Consider the following 18,184-nt stretch of genomic DNA (forward strand, 5'->3'; position numbering starts at 1 on the left):
AAAAAAAGGCTTAAGCCTCAAATAAGTGAAATTTGAACCTTACCAACCCATTCTTAAATGAAGTATTTTCAAATTTTAATGTAATATTATATAATTTGAAATTCATTGCTATAAATACAAATTCCTGCCGAAGTGACACTTTTTCACTTTGAGAAAGACGGAGGAAATACTAGAATGCAGACACGCTGAGCCAGAAAGTATTGAGACATAAATAAATGACCAGACATTTTTGCAGGCCAACAAAGTCGCTGACATGAGCTGCTAACAAAGGGAATCACTGTCACTGCGAACCCTACTCAGGGCATTAAAAATTGAAGGGTGAAATTGGTAAAAGAATTAAAAGACACTACTGGCAAATGGTATATGGTAGCAGAGCAGAAAATAGCAAAACAGCATAGGTCAAGGCAGTCTGGAATACGGTGGATCAATGAATCCGCACTTACAAATGTATACTTTTTTATACATTAGGGTGGGTCAAAAAAAATTTAAATTTTTTATTAACAATATTAAAAGATTATATGTGACCATATAAAGTAGTTGATTTCCTGAAAAGCCATAAGCTTCCTCATTTCTAATGATTTTTTTTCGTTGAGTTATAAAACTAAAAAAAAAATTGCTTTAACATAATTAAACATGAACCGTTAATATCTTTTGAACGGTTAGGTCTATATTAGCATTCGAATTCCTATCTATGAAACGAGATACATCTTCAAGTTGTTGGAAGCGAGATTTGAATTTTTTGTCTGATAATATGAAAATATAGAGAAATTTAAGGCGGTGGAGCTTTCCCTTACAGTTAGACTGATATTTGTAGAAATTTTCTTATAGGTGTCTATGAACCTTTTTTCAGAGTATTAAGCCAAAAAAATATAAGTTTCTATTGAACCACCTTAATATACATACATACGTAGAAAAGTAAATCGAAACAATTGTTTCGAAAATATGCCAACACTGTTACATATGTGTTAAAGTGTGGCGTATCTGTACCCAAAATACTATCAAATACGCGTTGTGGCACACGCAACTACATATGCCGCTAAATACATACATATATGCCCATATCATATACTCTGACACATTTAACTGCGCCACCGACATTTGTAATAAAGTTTTGACAAACGAACTTTTCAGCAACAAGTTTGCAATTTATTATGCAAGTTGCTGCGAGCTTTCTCGTTCGTTTTGCTCACATTATTAGTTGAAGTGGACTAATGCCCTCCGGAGTAATTGGCGATTGGCGCAGAAACAAAGGTGCAAAGCAAGCACATAGTGATACACCTAACCTGTACGCTTTTATGCGCTCACAACAACCACACAGCCAGACGCCTAACACACATGCATGCATACATATGGCACATACTCGCGCTCGCAGAGCCCCGCATGTGGTTAACTAACTGCATTGAGTTGTTATTTTAGATTTGGTTGGGAATTAAGTTTCCATACCAGTGCACGTGTGGGCGTTGAAATTGAAAATCGACTAGTGAACACAATGAATTTGAATTAAAAAAAAAATAAAAAATAGCAAAATTGTAACACGAGAGGGATGCGCGTTAACGGTTGAGTGCACAACAAATTATGAATATTGTTAGTGTTTCAAAGCTTACTTTATGGTAAATAGTTTGGTATATTATTTTCAGTATTTTTAAATTCTTGAAAGGTTATAAATAAGTTCGTGCGGTTGATCTAGTACAATTTGGAAAAAACTGGCCAGTGTTATGATTGGAATTTTGAGAGCACAGACCACTACTGAATCTGTACAAAAGCTCAATGAAGAAAAAATTTCAAATCTAATTAACGCCAGCAACAAAATATCGTACTTTGGCTGAAAATTTATTTGGTTTAAAGTATGTTTTTGTTTACTTAATTATACTTATAACTCTTAAAAATATCGGTTAAAAACGAAATCAGCAACAGTGTCATCTATCGGTAACTTTCAACTCTGATATTTTATGAATTTTACGAGCTTTTAAGATCTACATATTTATAAATCAGGAAGGCAAATTCTAGAAGTTATAGAAAAAGATTTCCCCAATAGCAGCAATTCTTCGGAAAGTTATGTCATATCTACAAATGTATTATAATATGAAAAAATTATTTTTGTTGTTATGTAAAATAATTCTTAGAATACTAACCAGGAAGCAGTTTCTAATCAAATAAAAGCCCCGCTCTCGCTATCAATATTACCGCTTAGAACGTGAGACATTGTTTCTGACCACGATGAAAGTAGAGCCTATGTCTCTGGCACCGAAACTATAGTAAGCAATATCAGCTGGTATTAGCGGAGGAAAAGGGACGCAAAGATAGGGACTGGATAAACGTTACAACACCAACAAGACAAAAAGACAAGTATCCTCTTTAGTACAGCGCTAGCGGCTCGGTTGAGCTTACCTGAAAAGTTGCTGGCAAATCATAAAAAATCTGTCACGAGAGCTCATTCCTAAATTTAGCTATATCTTGCTGCTGTTACAGCAACAACAATACTTTTTTGCAAGTATTTACTTTTACTTACTTCGCACAACATTTTTCTTCACAATTTTAAATTTTATTAAATTATATGTATAGCTTTAATCCTGTAGAAAAGAAAAAGTTAAACAACAGCTTTGTTTTCCAATTTTCGACATCATTTATATATGCTTTTCTTGCACCAATTCTGCACGTCTGCTGAAGTAAATTTTTAACATCTGCCACAGTTTAACCGAACTTTCATGCTCAAGATAAATCAAGAAAAATAGCTTCAATAGAAAATCAGAAGAAATAGTTTAAATAATTTATGCGCACACACGTCGTCCAAACTGAAAATATATGCGAAATTCCTATGCTTATTGACACAAAGCTTAGTGAAGACATCTGAGAATATGCAAAGTAGTGTAGAAGAAAGCTGCAAAGTAAAATATATATATTGCATTTTAAACAGGCACATATTGTCACATATGTGAATAGATACGCATGTGCCTGCGTACATATGTATGCAAAACGTGCATTTGCATGCTTATTAGTTTTTGTTTTGAAAAAGAAGCAAATAAAATGAATTTAATTTAAATCGAGTTATTCAACATACAAATGTGTGTGTTTATATATAATATGCATGGATATTAGGATATATTAAAAAACACGATTTTTCTTCGCTTGGTGCTTTGAAAAATATATTCTTAGACACCTTTAAGAAATTTTTTACATGTAAATATGAGCGTTTTATTGAGCGGAAAGGTCTTTCGCCTTACAGTTTTCTATTTTTTACTTTTTAAGAGATAGAAAAACTCATATCTCACCTACAACTACTTGAAAAAATATATCGTCTTAGAGATTTTGTAGAAAGCAGAACGTGCTACAAAATGGTCTCCTACGATTTTTTTCTAAACCAAACTGTTTAAAAGATATTATCATCGTAAATTTTATCATTTTAATGTAACTTTTTTTTATGAATTTGATAACTCAATGAAAAAAAGAATTATTTCACAAATTTAAGTTTTGTAGGAAATTCAGTGTTTAAGTAAAGTAGTCTGTATAATTTATCGATTAAGTTATAATCCAACGTCTAACACCAATGAAAAAAATAATACAAAATATATCAAAAAAATTTAAAACAATTAAAAAAAAGTAAAAAAAAAATTTAAAAGAAATTAAAAAAAAAATTAAAATTAAAAAAATTTAAAAAAAAATTTAAAATTTAAAAAGAAAACAAGAGATAATTTTTTTGGTGCTCAACTAAAAGGGTCTGTATAATTTATCGATTAAGTAAGTTAAACGTTTACGCCATATCCATCCTCAAACGCGAGTGAAAAAATTATAAAGAATATTAAAAAAATTAGAAAAAAGAACTAAAAAAAAATATAAAAAAAATTTTTATAAAATTAAATAAAAAAATTAACAAAAAAATTAAAAAGAAAAATTAAAAAAAAATTAAATTAAATTTAAAAAAATTAAAAAATAGGAGACCATTTTTAAGACAGTAAATTGTTTTCGACCCACTCTAATATACACACATTGTAAGTGAACTTGTCTGAAACCGCAACAGGCGGTCATACGTCGCGTATGAGTAATATTTTAAAATGCTGTTTACTCACTCACATAGCATTCTATGTTAAATATGCATGTATATTATATACATATCCACGTATAATAAACTCTATATATAGTGTGGAATATGCATATGCTTAGTTTTTAATTTTTCCACATTTTTCTGCATTTTCAAAGAGCTTCACAGTTTATTTGCACAGCAAATTTCGCACAAGCAGCTACGCGCATGTTTGTTGGCTCGCAGCCAATTTGGGGGAAATTGAAAAACTACTAACATATGTAGTGTGCATGCAAATTAAAAATATTAAATAAAAAGTTAAGGAAAAAATATTTGAAAATTAAAGTTTAATCTACTGGCTTAAAATGCCGCTGGTGGCGCTTAAATACTCAGTAATATTTTATTAGTTTCCAGAGTAGCAAAATTTTTTATTGTTGGCTAACTCATATGAAAATAATGGGTGCAGTATATAATTTAGTTGCTTTGATAGCGCAGTATAGTAGTTTAACAAGTCGATTATGGCATGCTTGATGAATGAATGATGTATTTTTAAACATACCATAATGTACCTACATACATACATAGTAAAACACATTTTTTTTGGAAAAATTCGTTTCGTTTATTCCCTTCAAAAGTAATATCCCGATTAAAGCGACCCTTCAGCTTTTCGACAAAATTTTTGTAGTACGATTTGTCTTTTACTTCAAAATAGGCCTCAGTTTTGGTGATCACTTCTTCATTCGACGAAATTTTTTTTGCCAGGGAGCATTCTTTTCTTCATTGAGGGCAGGAAATGGTCGCTGGGGGTCCGATCTCTAGAATACGGGGGCTGCGGAAGCAATTCGAAGTCCAATTCATGGATTTTGGCCATGGTTTTCGCTTACTTGTGACATTGGCGAAACAGTACTTTCAGTTTCAGATTTCGTCCTTCTTATAAACATGTATTAAATGCTGGTATTCACAGAGATAGCCTACTTTTAGGCGATTTGCCAAAATACTATAAGTACTTTAGTTGCATTTTTTGACACTTCGTCATCTTAAATACAGTTCTATCTTTAAATTTATTTTCAAAAATGTTTCGTTTTTGCTTTTACGTTGAGCTTGTTAACACAATAAGGAGTTTTTTCACCACTTTGCTTTTTGATTGTCAAATAAATAGCACTGTTATCTTATAATGAAAAGAAAATTTGACATAAACTTTTCGCAAGAATTTAATCCCACTGAGAGCCAACGGAAATTGCCAGTTGCTTTGAAGTTTAATTTTAAGATACACACACAGCAACCTCAAAAATATGTACATATGTATATATATATAGACATGCCGATGTTATATGTGACTAACTCGTATGAAGAGTCGCCGCTTGTCTGCAGGTCAAATAGCAGTACACCAGCATAACACTGACCTACCACAGCAGTTGATTTGAAGAATGTGTGCGCGCAAGCGAGGCTGTAACTACGCCTACAGTAGCCACCGTGGGTTCAGCAACAATGTTGTGATGAGTATGGTAAAGCCATAAAGGCATTTGGCATTTGTCATGCTACATCCTTGAAATGGGTCCTCAAGGAAACGGAGATCGAGGTTTGCTGGCTACAACGGGCAGCCAAAAGCAAGCGTCTAACACATGTGTATATATGTTGTATGTATTTCAGTGTGCGAGCGCTTGATTTGGGCAGCGCTATAGACAACCGCGAGGCAGCAGCACGCGTGTAGAAGCGGAAGCACTTGTGGACGTTTGCCAAAAAGCGCTCGGAAGTGGGTTTATTACACAAATACCAATAGAAAAACTGCGGCAGAGCGAAATGGTAAATGGCAGGCAAGAGCGTGTGGGTGAACTTGAACCCAACGAGCCTCAATCCCTATGGAATTGAGTAATTGCTTAGTGTATATTAGCACACATGTGTCGCTTGTATATATGTATTCTGACCTTCGCATGTAGTTAAAGTCGCCGCTCCAGCACCACTTTGCCACTGCATAACAATTACGCAACATCAAGCAGTTAATTTCCGCTTTTATTGTTTGAACTTTTGACATTTTACTGCCATTTTTGGTCTTGTGTGTAATTTCCCCGCCAACCTAGACTACTTGTGGTATTATATATAAAGTATATAAGCTGAATTAAAGTAGAAAACCAAAACTTGAAAGAAAATTAATAGTTGTGTCTCACTGCAAAGCATGTAGTTCATCATCGGCCAAGAATTTTACGTTAAGCGTGTTGATTTAATGCTGATTTTGTTATTATTTTTTGTATTTTTTGTTTGGTTTTATAGCTTTTTGTTGTGAAAAGCCTTGGCTTAATCACATTGCATAATTTACTTGGTCGCAAACGGCCTTGAGTACACTGAGATCCATTTTAGTACGCCTATGCATGTATATATGTATGTATTGTGATACATATATACGTAAATACACTTGAGTGCGTGTGTGCACACTAAATAAACCCGAAATGCGCAACTCTTGCTCAAAACCAAAAAAATATATTAATACAAAATCCCAACTAAAATTTGAAGCCGAGTTTTGAAGTAAATTTCTAGCATTTGGGTCTAAGAAATTTTTTGTTGTGTCTGGAATTTAACTTCAAAATAAAAATTTTCCTTATTTTTTATGCATCCTAAAGTTTTTCCTGGAATTAGCTTGCTTTGTTTGTAAAAAGTAGTTAACTTTAGCCTAAATGTATGCAAGGTTATATTTGAAATCAAAATGACAGGATTAAAACTTTTAGAGAATATTTGCATCCATTAGGCTGTTGTTTAAACACTTCAAATTATAAAATAGTGATGAAAAGTCTCTAAAATAAAAGCTTTAATTCTGGAAAACAAACAAAAATGAAGAATTTTACATGAAATGGTTGAAAAAGGTGATTTTCTATTATTTTGAAAAAGTTGTTGCCTACATTCAGGCGTATAATTACATACATTAAATATATTTGTACGCTTAAAATATGGTTTTGACACCAAAAACTTTTAAAAGAGGATAATAAAAAGATATTTTTTATTGGTTTTGAGTGAACAAAAATCATTTTAATAATTTTTTAAAAAGCAAAAATCAAGAACAATAAAAAAGGAGAATCGTTAGTTTTAGCTACCGAAAACAAATACCCTTCACAAGTGTATTTCTTGTAGCATAAAATGGCAGAAGATGCTCTTTACCTTCAATTTGATCGGTCACTTTGTACGAAAGCTATACGTTATACGGAAGCTATAAGTTATAGTTGTCCAATCTGAACAATCTATATAAATAACGTAGCTTTGCTTTAGACAATAATGTCTGCCAAATTTCGTGAATATATCTAGACAAATACAAAAGTTTTTCCTGATTTTGATCAGTCCAATTTTGTATGCTTCGTATACATCTCAAAATATTTACTGGTGTTCACAGTTATTGCTGATGCGGGTGTATAGTTGCGCGTAGACATATCCCATTTATTATTATTTACACAATCAGTCAATTTAATTGCTTGCGTGTGTTGTACATACGAGCATTTTATATGCCGCGTGAGTAATAACGCTACTACAAAAATAAATATCTGCTGATGTCGGTCCGAACGCATCCGTTACGAATTTGATCAAGCTTTGTCACAAATGTAATTTCAACGTTTTCGTGTTTGTATTAAATATTTGATGACACTCTTGTATATTCTTTGCAGAATATTTTACTGCAATGCTTGAGATGCTTCGGTAAAAACGTGCATAATTCAGTTGTAATGCGTTGCAGGCGTATTAATGCTTTTCGTAGCAGTTATTTGTCAATTCCTGCTTTATGATAAAAAACAATATATTTTATTTTTCATATACAGCTCTTTGTAATATTATAATAATTAATTGTTGGCTCTTAACTGTTCCCATTGTTTCGCAATTAAGCGCAAGAGTAAATTTAGCGCAAAATTTCACGAACCAAAAATATTGTGATTATTTCTAAATTGTATTCAATTACATATAATTGAACTAAAACTAACATTTACTAACTGTAAAAGGCTAACAATGTGCATTTATACAATAAAAATTGCAAAAATTCTATGAAAAGTATGAAAAGCGAAAATGTTGCGCATACGCCGTGGCGTATAAGTCTCTACTTAAAATTCGTTGCAGCACTTCAAAACCAGCTTGTTGAATAAGTTTTGGTAATTTTGTGCCAAACCACACAATGAAATGTTGTTGTGCATTGCTTTATATGGTTTTGTCTAATAAAATTTGTAATTAACCAGCGGAAACATAAATTTAATTAACAGATTATTTGCATTTCGGTGCCCATTTCAATTAATATTCACTGAATAGCATTAAGTGCTTGTCATTTGGGTTTAACTAGCATGCTTTGGATCCCACTAATTTAATTTGTATGCTATTGTGAAAATCTGCCTTAAATATATCTGCCGTGGTATTATAACTGCACATATTACTAAATTATTGGTATATAAATCAATGCGTAGGCATATACATTAATGTTGTGAGCTGTGAGTCGTTTGTTGGAAAATAGAAAGCTCAAATAATTTTTGAGTTCCAGCCAGTTAAACCGCAGCCGCTAAAACCAAAATTTGAAGAAAACTTCAACTTTTAATACGAAATTTAAAAAAAAAAATTATTTTTCGTGTTTACGGAGGATATCTTCTAGTTTAAAGAGAAGTTTTTATTTTTAGATTTCATCCATGTAGAAAGCCGGAATCACTGCAACAGTGGCGTAACTTTTTTCTTAACGACGTCGAAAACCTCGTATAACTTGCAAAAATATTTAATTTATTTTTTCAAAAATTTCACTATTTATTCTATATATGTACATATGTATATACCCTGAAAATTTCTACAATCTATAAAGTGGTTTTTCACAAAATTTTACGTTTTTTTATGCTGTCACACTAGGTGTGCTCCTTAACAGCGAAATGTTAGCTTTGAGTGCTTACAGAGTCACTATAAGTACAATTTACAAGATTCAAAACATTAACAGCAAAAATTCTTAGATTTAAAATTTCGCCTAATGAATTTAATAATTTTATTATAATGTTTTTTAACTTACATTAAACAAATGTGTAACCCTTCAGTTACTTAATCATAGATTGATAGAGAAATTTCGTGCTAGACGGCTATTTGTACTATTAAATTCAAAAATATCATATAAACTAATTTACAGTATCGTGTATTACAGAGAAATGTTAGCCTTGTATTTTGCTTGTACATATTTCAGAATCATGAATTGGCAGTGAAATGTTTGCAAAAATATTGCATGTAATGTTAACTCACATACTCATTTAATGTATATAATTTATTACAGAGAAATGTTAGTCTTGAATTTTGCCAGTAATAATAGTTTACAGAATCATGAATTAACAGAGAAATATTTACCAAAAGTGTATATGTAATAATAACGTTACAGTATCATATATTATACATATAACATACATACATATTAATGTTATATAATCACATATTGGCAGAGATAATACTGTTAAGTTACAAAATGACATATAATTTGGCCAAAGAGGTGTATATACTATTATGAATTTAAATCATACAATATTAGCAGACAACATCAACAATCTAATAAATTGAAATCCAAGCCGTGTTCAAGATTTACAATAAATACTACTTTAACTATTTCTACTGATATCCGAATGCACTGAAAGAACATACTAAGTAGTGCTAGCTCATTAATCTACATACAGAGATATAGAGATAGCGACAAAACACGGCAAACGAAGATTGAAGTCACATTGACTGCTGCACAGACTACATTAAAAATGATAACTTCTGATATGCACACCACATCCAATAACTGAGATCATTACCGTAATATCAAATTATACACATAAGACTCACCTATTCGGCATCACCTAAATATGAACATTTTCTATAGCGCGCTTCTGCGCTTTAATGTCTCAAAATATAATTAGTACACGCACGCAAGCATCTCTCAGCTATTCTATAAAAGTAAAAACCTTAATTAAGCAAAACTGTGTGGTGTGGCAGGCATTTATGCGTTCAATAATACGCATTAACGCTCCTCAGACTTATATAGGTAAGCGTAAATCACTTTCATTAGCACGCGTCTGGTACTTAATATACCAACACACGCAGCCGCACCATTTGTACCGTTAATTTAAGCAGTGTTCGAAAAGCAGTATGCGTAAACATACTGAACTCACACATACTTACTTCAGAAAGCACTCAGATGAGTGAAATTACACACTCACACTTTTCGTGCGTCAGCTTCTAATCACCTTCCATATGTATGTGTGTATTACAGCAACCATCAACGTCTCAAGCATTACTTGCGTCAGGTGCTTAACCTAGTCCGCTGCAACATTTTCCACGTTTGGTGCCAAAGCGCTCTTAAATGCTTTTGCCATTAGCTGCTCAGCAGTTGCTTGCTTTACCTTTTCTATGTAATTTAAATTAGGCATCTTAAAGACGTTAGCAGGCTATCAGCTGTCGGCGTTACGTTACGTGTGGCGCTCTGTGAGTGCCTGTGTGTACCTGTCTTTAATTTCACATTCACGCATGCACTATGTCGGCGTGAGTGGCCATAAAAAACTTGCACATTTAATGTATTTCGGAAATTTGATTTTCTCACCCATCAAATAGGCATAAATATATACCTAACGGTAACCTAGTTGAATGTCGTTAGTATGCTTATAAATTTACATTGTACTTTGTCGTTTTCCGCTCACAAAAGCGTGTATGTGTATGTTTAGTTTGTATGTATGGCTTTGCCTTCACATTTAGTTAAATGAGCTCACTGCTTGGAATCTCCACGTGTGTTCTGGCATAATATCATCGTATATGTCTATATTTAACGTACAAATGTGCTTGTATTGTCGTGTTTGCACATGTGTATTCCTATTTAGGCGGCTTGTAATCGGCTATGTGTCACCTCTAAATTTTGCATCGAAATAATCGCAAATGTCGGAATTAATTAAAAAAGCAATTAAGCCTGTCGGAATTCAAATACCAATTTTTGTGGCAGGAACTGCTATTCTGCATATTCGCGGCTTGTTGTTGGCTAGGCAATCAAAAGTACGGGGTATGTTCAAAAAGTAACGCGAATTTTCCACTACTTTATATAGTGTTTATTTATTCATGAATATCTATTTTGTCCCCTTCTTCTTCTTCTTTATTGGCCAGTCGGTCTTCCTTTTCGCTGTTCGACGCCAATTGGAGATGCCAAGGGTAGCCAGGTCCTTCTCCACCCGGTCTTTTAAACGGAATAAAAGTTTTCCCCTTCCTCTGCTTTCCCCGGCGGATACTGCGTCAAATACCCTCAGAGCCGAAGTGTTTTTATCCATTCGGACGACATGACCCAGCCAGCGTAGCCGCTGTCTCTTAATTCGCTGAATCGCTCCCAGATATATTTCACTTCTGCCAGCGGTTTTCCCAATTCTCAAACACTTTTTTTGATCTTGTTGAACCCTTCTTCGATAGAGTTTTTATATCCTCAATCGTAGCGGAGTGTCGTCTTTTAATGGGCTTTTCAATTTAGGGGTCAAAAAAAGTCACAGTCCCTTTGGCAAGAACTCATGATCCACGGCGTCCGCGAAATCGAAAAAAAAAACCATTAACAAAACTTTCGTATTCGGCTTAGTGCTTGTCTTGGCTCATGCGACAGCTTCCATTGAGATAATTGAGCTTTGGTTTCCACGTCATAACCATAAACCTTCAGCAGTTATGAATCCAACATCTCCTGCGTCAAGGCAGTACATATAGTGGCTGCCGAAAAGTAGCTACATACATATATACGGGGTTCCGGGTCACAAAGGCGCCTATTTGCCTTTCGTTAGACTACCAGTCAAGCTCAGGAAATACGCAAGCAAGGCATTATTAACGATGACAGATGTATGTAGAAAGTGCAGAGAAGTAGCCATGTGAGAGTCGCTGGAGCACCTCTTCTGCTTATGGTCGGCTTTATTTAGAACTCGCTTAAGATATTTGAGTGCTTCACAGTTAACGGGTCTGGAGGGAGAATCAGAAGTAGATATCGAGTGTCTATTAAACTTCGCAAAAAGCATTGACGTCTTGCCTACAGCTCGTATAATTAAACCTCCATCTGGCATTACTAAGGACCAGGTAGTAGCTCTTTGTATGGCATAAAACCAGCCAGTGTAACCTAACATAGCCTATTTATACACTAACTTGCCACTAAGTATTACATCCTGCAGGGTATTATAGTTTCGGTACAGTCGAACTACAGGTTTTTTTCTTGTTTTTTATGTTCTTTCTACTCACACCAGGTCACTAACGTCCCTTGAATGTAATAAATTATATGATTACAATAACTGCGAGCCGCTTAAATACTAACTCCAGCAGCTTAGCTCATGCAATCTGCCACATGTACTTAGCTGAGCTTGTACCAGCTATTCACGAGCGCTTAAATGCCGCAGTCAGCGAGTGTTTAACTAAGCTTCGAGTGTTGACTTTGGCATACGCCAGTTGGTGTTGTTGGCTCTCCCGTGCGCGTGACAACAATTAACGCACAAACAATTACAACGTCAGTCGGCAGTCGACAGCACAGATATACCTAATGCTCATAACGCATCCGCAAAGCTCTGATTATAACGTCTTTGCTCGAGCTCTCGTGCATCCGACTATCACTCAAATGCAGCCGCTGCTCTGGTAGCATTAGCGCTTATTTAACTTAATTGAACGTAACTATGGTAATGGGTGATAAAGTCATTAGCCGTTGCGGTGCTCCACTATTTCTGTGGGCGCTGTTGACGTCCATGGCGTTGACAATGACAATGCCTGTGGCTTATTGGCTTTTTGGTCAGTTAGCTGGTTGATGAATTGATGAGTTTGTTACCCAACGCGATAGGTGCATTGACACGAGCGCGATGATTGCTATTGTTGTTGACGTGGGTATTGCCGTTGGTTATACACGTTGGTAGGTTTTAGCGAGTGCGTGTCATTGTGCTGATAACCAGAATATGAGTCGGTTAATCATAGAGATCTAGGCATATTTTAGAAGAAGCAGCATGAGAGCCTTTTGTATTCAACTTTTGGGACGAAAACTCTAGAACTTGTTGGGGGTTTGAGTTATTTTGATTATAAAAATTGGAAACTACAACTTAGATATAAGTAGAAAAATAGATCTTACAATACTCTAACTTGGAATAGATAGAGTTATATACTGTGAAAGACTAAAGTGGAATCGTGCTTTGAAAAATGGATCGATTTGCGAACTTGTTTGTTGCTAAGAACCTCCTCCTTGGGACTTTTGAAACCCATATAGCTTAGATTTGGATCATGCTGTACTACATAATTTTGGCTTCTTCTCCGCCCAAATTCTTCTAATCTATCCAAATTATATGGGTTTCAGCAATCCGAAGAAACCTGAGCTTATAGCTACTACTACTTCAAAATCTAACATTCTCACAAACTACATATTTCAGAAACATTCTGGTCTAAGATACAAATACTACAGGATTTTTGCTATGAAAATAATAAATAGGTCTCTGTTCCGATTAAATTTTGGTTATGTTCACTGACGTTTAATTTTCACTTCTGCTCTGTGAAACACAGTGTTCATGAGCGCATCGGCGACTCGACTGGCTTCGATTCACCTACTACTCCCACACGTTTGCCGTGGCTTGAAAAACAAGTCAAAAAATCTACATCAGAAGTCAAGTGGTTTATCAAATTTCAACATAGGCACTTAAAATGCTGATTGGCCGCTCTAAGACGACGGCAGTATTTTATGTGTCTGCAACGAGACGCAGACGCAGACACAAATTTATGTGCACGCATAAATTCTCGCTTTTTATTTCAATTATTTTTGGCTCATTTAATCAGCGCACAGCGAACATAATGAGCACATTTATGGCACTACCCGAAAGTACTTGGTTCGCAGTTAAAGGAAAAAATAAAACTGCAACTGGCAGGAAAGCGAATAAAAACCAGCAACCAACAAATAAAAATGTGGAAAATATGTAAATGTCAAAATAAGGCCAGCGCCACACTGGCGAGGCCGCGTGGAGGTGGACAGGCATTCAATCAAAACACAACCTAAATCCGGAGCAATGTGTTTGGACTAACTACCGGTGCGTTGAAAAGGACACATACCGGCACCGTAAATAACTTTTTTTAAAAAAATTGTTTCGCGGCATGTGCCGTGGCCGCCCGATGGTAATCGCATTTCCGTTTAGCGGCTGAAAAACTAGCCGGAAGTTGAAAAAGCGAGAATCGTGCCGTCAACGCAATGAACGAATGCGTGAAGGATAGCGGCGTTTAGGGAATATTTAACGATACAGTCGTTCGGAGAAGTATGCGTAAGGTTTCTAGGTTAGATTTGGTTCTGGTGGCTGGCTGTCAAGCCGTACATAGACCTACTGGTGCTTAGCAAGGTCAGATGGAGTTTCTGTTTAATTTGAGATGAAGTATTCGTCATAAAGACGTCGAGGCTTTTCGCGAACTTTAAGAGTGACTTGATATCTAATTTTGGTACTTCATCAAGTCCCTTGCACTATGAAGCTACTAGTTATTTAAGACGAGTTAGAAATAGTTCTGGACAGCGGCATCTCATGCCCAATTCTCTGCTCTTTCCATCAATATCAATATAATATTTACTAAACCCATTAAGCATTATCTGCGGATGTGACACCAGGAAAGCTGAACAGCTGACAGCAGACGTCCCTCTTGTTAAACGTTCTTCTTTCTACAACTACCGTCGCGACCATCGATCTGAACGGGCGTGTCTCATCGCATAGAAATAAAAAGTTTATTCGACTACGCTGTGGCACATTAACTGTTAAGTAGCGTTCATTAATTGTTCTAGTTTTGTGTGCAACTGTCCATTCAACGCATGCTTTGTTCGCGCCACTAAAGTAGCTTTTGCGTGAGTTCTTTTATGCTTGCTATGGCCATGAGTTGGCGTGCGCTTAATGTTTTACTTTTGCTTTCATTCTCGACACTTTTTCGCGCTTCAGCTTATCAGCCGTCCACTGCGTGCGTTCCAACCAACTTAATAATCCTTATTTCACCTTTTGGCCAAATCGAAACTTCCAACTATGTTTTCGCTGCTGCGCTACAAACGCCGATAAACTCTTCACGCGGCCAGCAGCATAAGCGGCGGTTCAACATTTGTGCGCCATATTACCCAAAGCATTGCCTTATCCGCTCCGGCCACACACAAGCCCACAAGCAAACCTTTGCTCCAAATGTTTTTGAAATTTTGTAACAATTTTCATTGTTATACCGTTGCTTTGCTTGTTTTACGTTGTATTGATTTTTCTCCACCATTCATACCTTGCGCCGTTATGCCCTATTTAACGCGGTAACTTTTAAGTGGTGCGCCAAAAATGTTGCTGGAATTGTTTTCTAGGTTAATGGTGTAAAAATTGTAGGTATTTGTGTGTGTGTGATTGTAGGCAAGGATTTTGGCTTGTGTGTGTAAATTTAGGGTAACATTGATTTTATTTACGCTTAAAGTTGGTACTTAATATTATTCCGGTCACTGTTTTAAGGTTTCAATTTTGTAGGACTAATTTTTCGTTTTAACTTTTTTTTCAATTTGAATACTTATTTCACTTGCTTTGAAGTGGATATACATAGTTCGAGTATTTTAGTATTAGGCATAAACTTTATTTTTCTAATTATTTAATTGATTTTTCATTCTGATTTGTGGTGAAGTTCTCTCCGACCTCTGTCTTTTTATAAAGTATAATTTTTTTTGTCTAGAAAAATAATTTTTTTACTTAGATATTTGGATTCTTTACCCTTTAGTAACAAATATTTTATTTGAAGCGCCAGAAAGCTTTTCAAACCCAGTAAAAAATTGCGTTAGTATGAGAGTATACCCGGAGTGGTCTTGATATAGTACAATTGTGAATGAATTAGTCTAAAATGTATGTTTTGAAATTAAAAGCTAGTTAGATTAAAAGAGCTGACTAGTCTGTAAAATCTGAAAAATGATTGTCATCTTTCGAACATAAAAGGGTCAAATTGGTATCTTTGTAAAGCATATTCAAACAAAAGAGATTAGTCCGTTTTATATAAAACGATTGAAAGGGCCATTAGTAACATGTTCCTTTGTGACTAACCGTGAAAGTATTCTAGGTTTTTCACATTCCATATATAAAAATGAAAGTGACTTTATTCACACATTTATTCCTCTTGGACTTAGCAAGTGAACTCCATCTGGTATCGCAAAGGACCAAACTGGTCTATGCGTGGCTTAGTAGCCTACCAAATTAACCTAACCTAATCTTATTCACACGTTTCTTTAGGTCTAGTAGCGCATTTACACCAGGAGTTATACCATCATTGGAAAAACTTTTTATTTTCTTAGGTTAGGTTGGGTAGTAGGGTTGATTCAAAATCGGTGGATCTCATTTTGTCAGATATTTGTCTCTGATGTTTCCCATAAGCTCTATAAGTGGATCATCAGATCCTCATAGATCGACGAAGCGTTTTGAGCTTACCACAAATTTACTCAAAGAGATTAATAGCAATTCCATCAAATTTACTAGGTTCGCCGAGATATTTCAATCCAAGTCTGACAAAAGCCGGACAATAGACAGATATTGTTACTTTAAGATGATTTCACCTCGCTTTTCTCCATCCAGCTTTGACAAAGAGTGCCCGGCAAAATATATATGTAGCTACACCGCTTTTAATCCTTTGGACAGTGTCCAGACAGAACATATACAGTTGTGGCAAGTTTATCTTTCTTAAGAGCCAGTAGTTCGGAAGACATCTTATAGTTCGCTCTGGATCAGAAGGACAGTCGCACTGTCACAAAACAAAAACCGACTGGTTACAAATGGGATGAATTTGGGAAAAGCTGACCACCCTAGCAAGCCCATCAGCTTTGCAGTTTACGGCGAACCCGCTGTGACCGGGCAGCCATACAAGTAATATTTGGAAGAATCTTGAAGCTATTATTAATAAGATTATGCTTTCCTTGACTAGTTTTGAACGCACAGTCAACGAGCTAAAAGCCAGTATAGCCGCTCAGCCTTCGGAGTATACATACATCTCTCTAAAAGAACATCCAATGTCACCTTGATAGCAGCCCCTACGCTTGAAAGACGCTACAAGAAACCTGAAACTATAGGTTAGGAGAGCTCTCGACAAAAGGTGTCTAGCTACTCTCCCTCTTAACTTCGATCCATTCGTGAACAAGCTTACTGCACCCCTTGACCAATGGCTTCGCATTGCCAACAAGTCCCTCGCAGGTATGAGAGCGATGAAATGCAAGTTGGAGCCTCGAATATTTTAGTAAAAATAACTTGAGTTTTTCCTCCATTAACACAAGTCGACTTAAGTAATTAATTGAGATCACAAATGTCATTTAATATAGCCCATAAGTATGTATCTCTTCAAATTATTCAAATATTGAAATTATTTTAAATCTTACAAAATTATATTTCTTCCTTTTTCAGCTGACAATAAAGACTTCCAACACATCACTGAATAATTAATGAGTTAAATACCGCTAAATGAGTGATTGACATAAATATCTAATGTGATTATCTACCGTAATGACAGAAAATGTAATTGCCGCGTCAACTTGTAAAATAAAAAAGTAATTAAAAATTTATTTAAAGCAAAAATAAGCATTACGCGGTTTACAGACTAATACATAGTGAGATATAAATCGACTGAATAAATTACTAAAATTGTCTTGTGTGTATATATCATGCACATACATGTTTTTATATATGTATGTATGAATATATGTATGTATGTATCTGCATAATTGTATAAAAAATATTAAACGTGTTGTTGGTTGTTGGCTTGCGGCATTTTCGATGCTACTTTTACACAAACGTTTTACATGAATATATATTAAATTATATAAAAAACAACAAAGTACATAAAAATGCGCATTTTTCCCAGCGAAAATGTCAATTAAATGTATATGTTGTTGGAATTTGCGCAACTGCCGTATTCGGACCCTCTAACATGTGGCAGAAAGCTATTAAATTTGTAAGCCGACAATAATTGGAAAAATGTTTTTGTAATTCAGTTACAAATTTACAACAATCACAGGCAGTTTAATATCTGTACATATGTATGTAAACAATTACTTACAGTGTTCGACCAAATTGACTTTTAACAAGGAATATAATATATACCTACATATATTGAAGTAGTGGTTTAACAAAATAAATTTGGAGTGCGGTGCTTGTATAAAAAATGTGAAATTAAAAAAAAATTATAAATATTATTAGTATAATTTTGTAAGTT

The 18,184-nt window shown here is 34.8% G+C and overlaps 1 protein-coding gene across 6 annotated transcripts in view; it reads left to right on the forward strand.

Moving 5' to 3' along the window:
* LOC120777672 (serine/threonine-protein phosphatase rdgC) overlaps window positions 1–18,184 on the forward strand; it is a 124,917-nt gene that overhangs the window by 35,007 nt on the left and 71,726 nt on the right. Inside the window, exon 1 of one of the 6 annotated variants that reach the window (XM_040109133.1) lies at window positions 17,383–17,519. The exons of the other annotated variants lie outside the window; for them this stretch is intronic. The gene's annotated coding sequence lies outside the window, so the exon portion shown is untranslated. Of the gene's footprint in view, window positions 1–17,382; window positions 17,520–18,184 lie in introns of those variants that run through there. 6 annotated transcript variants of the gene reach the window in all.

This window comes from Bactrocera tryoni, chromosome 5 (assembly GCF_016617805.1).
Source record: "Bactrocera tryoni isolate S06 chromosome 5, CSIRO_BtryS06_freeze2, whole genome shotgun sequence".
In the NCBI taxonomy this organism is placed as follows: domain Eukaryota; kingdom Metazoa; phylum Arthropoda; class Insecta; order Diptera; family Tephritidae; genus Bactrocera; species Bactrocera tryoni.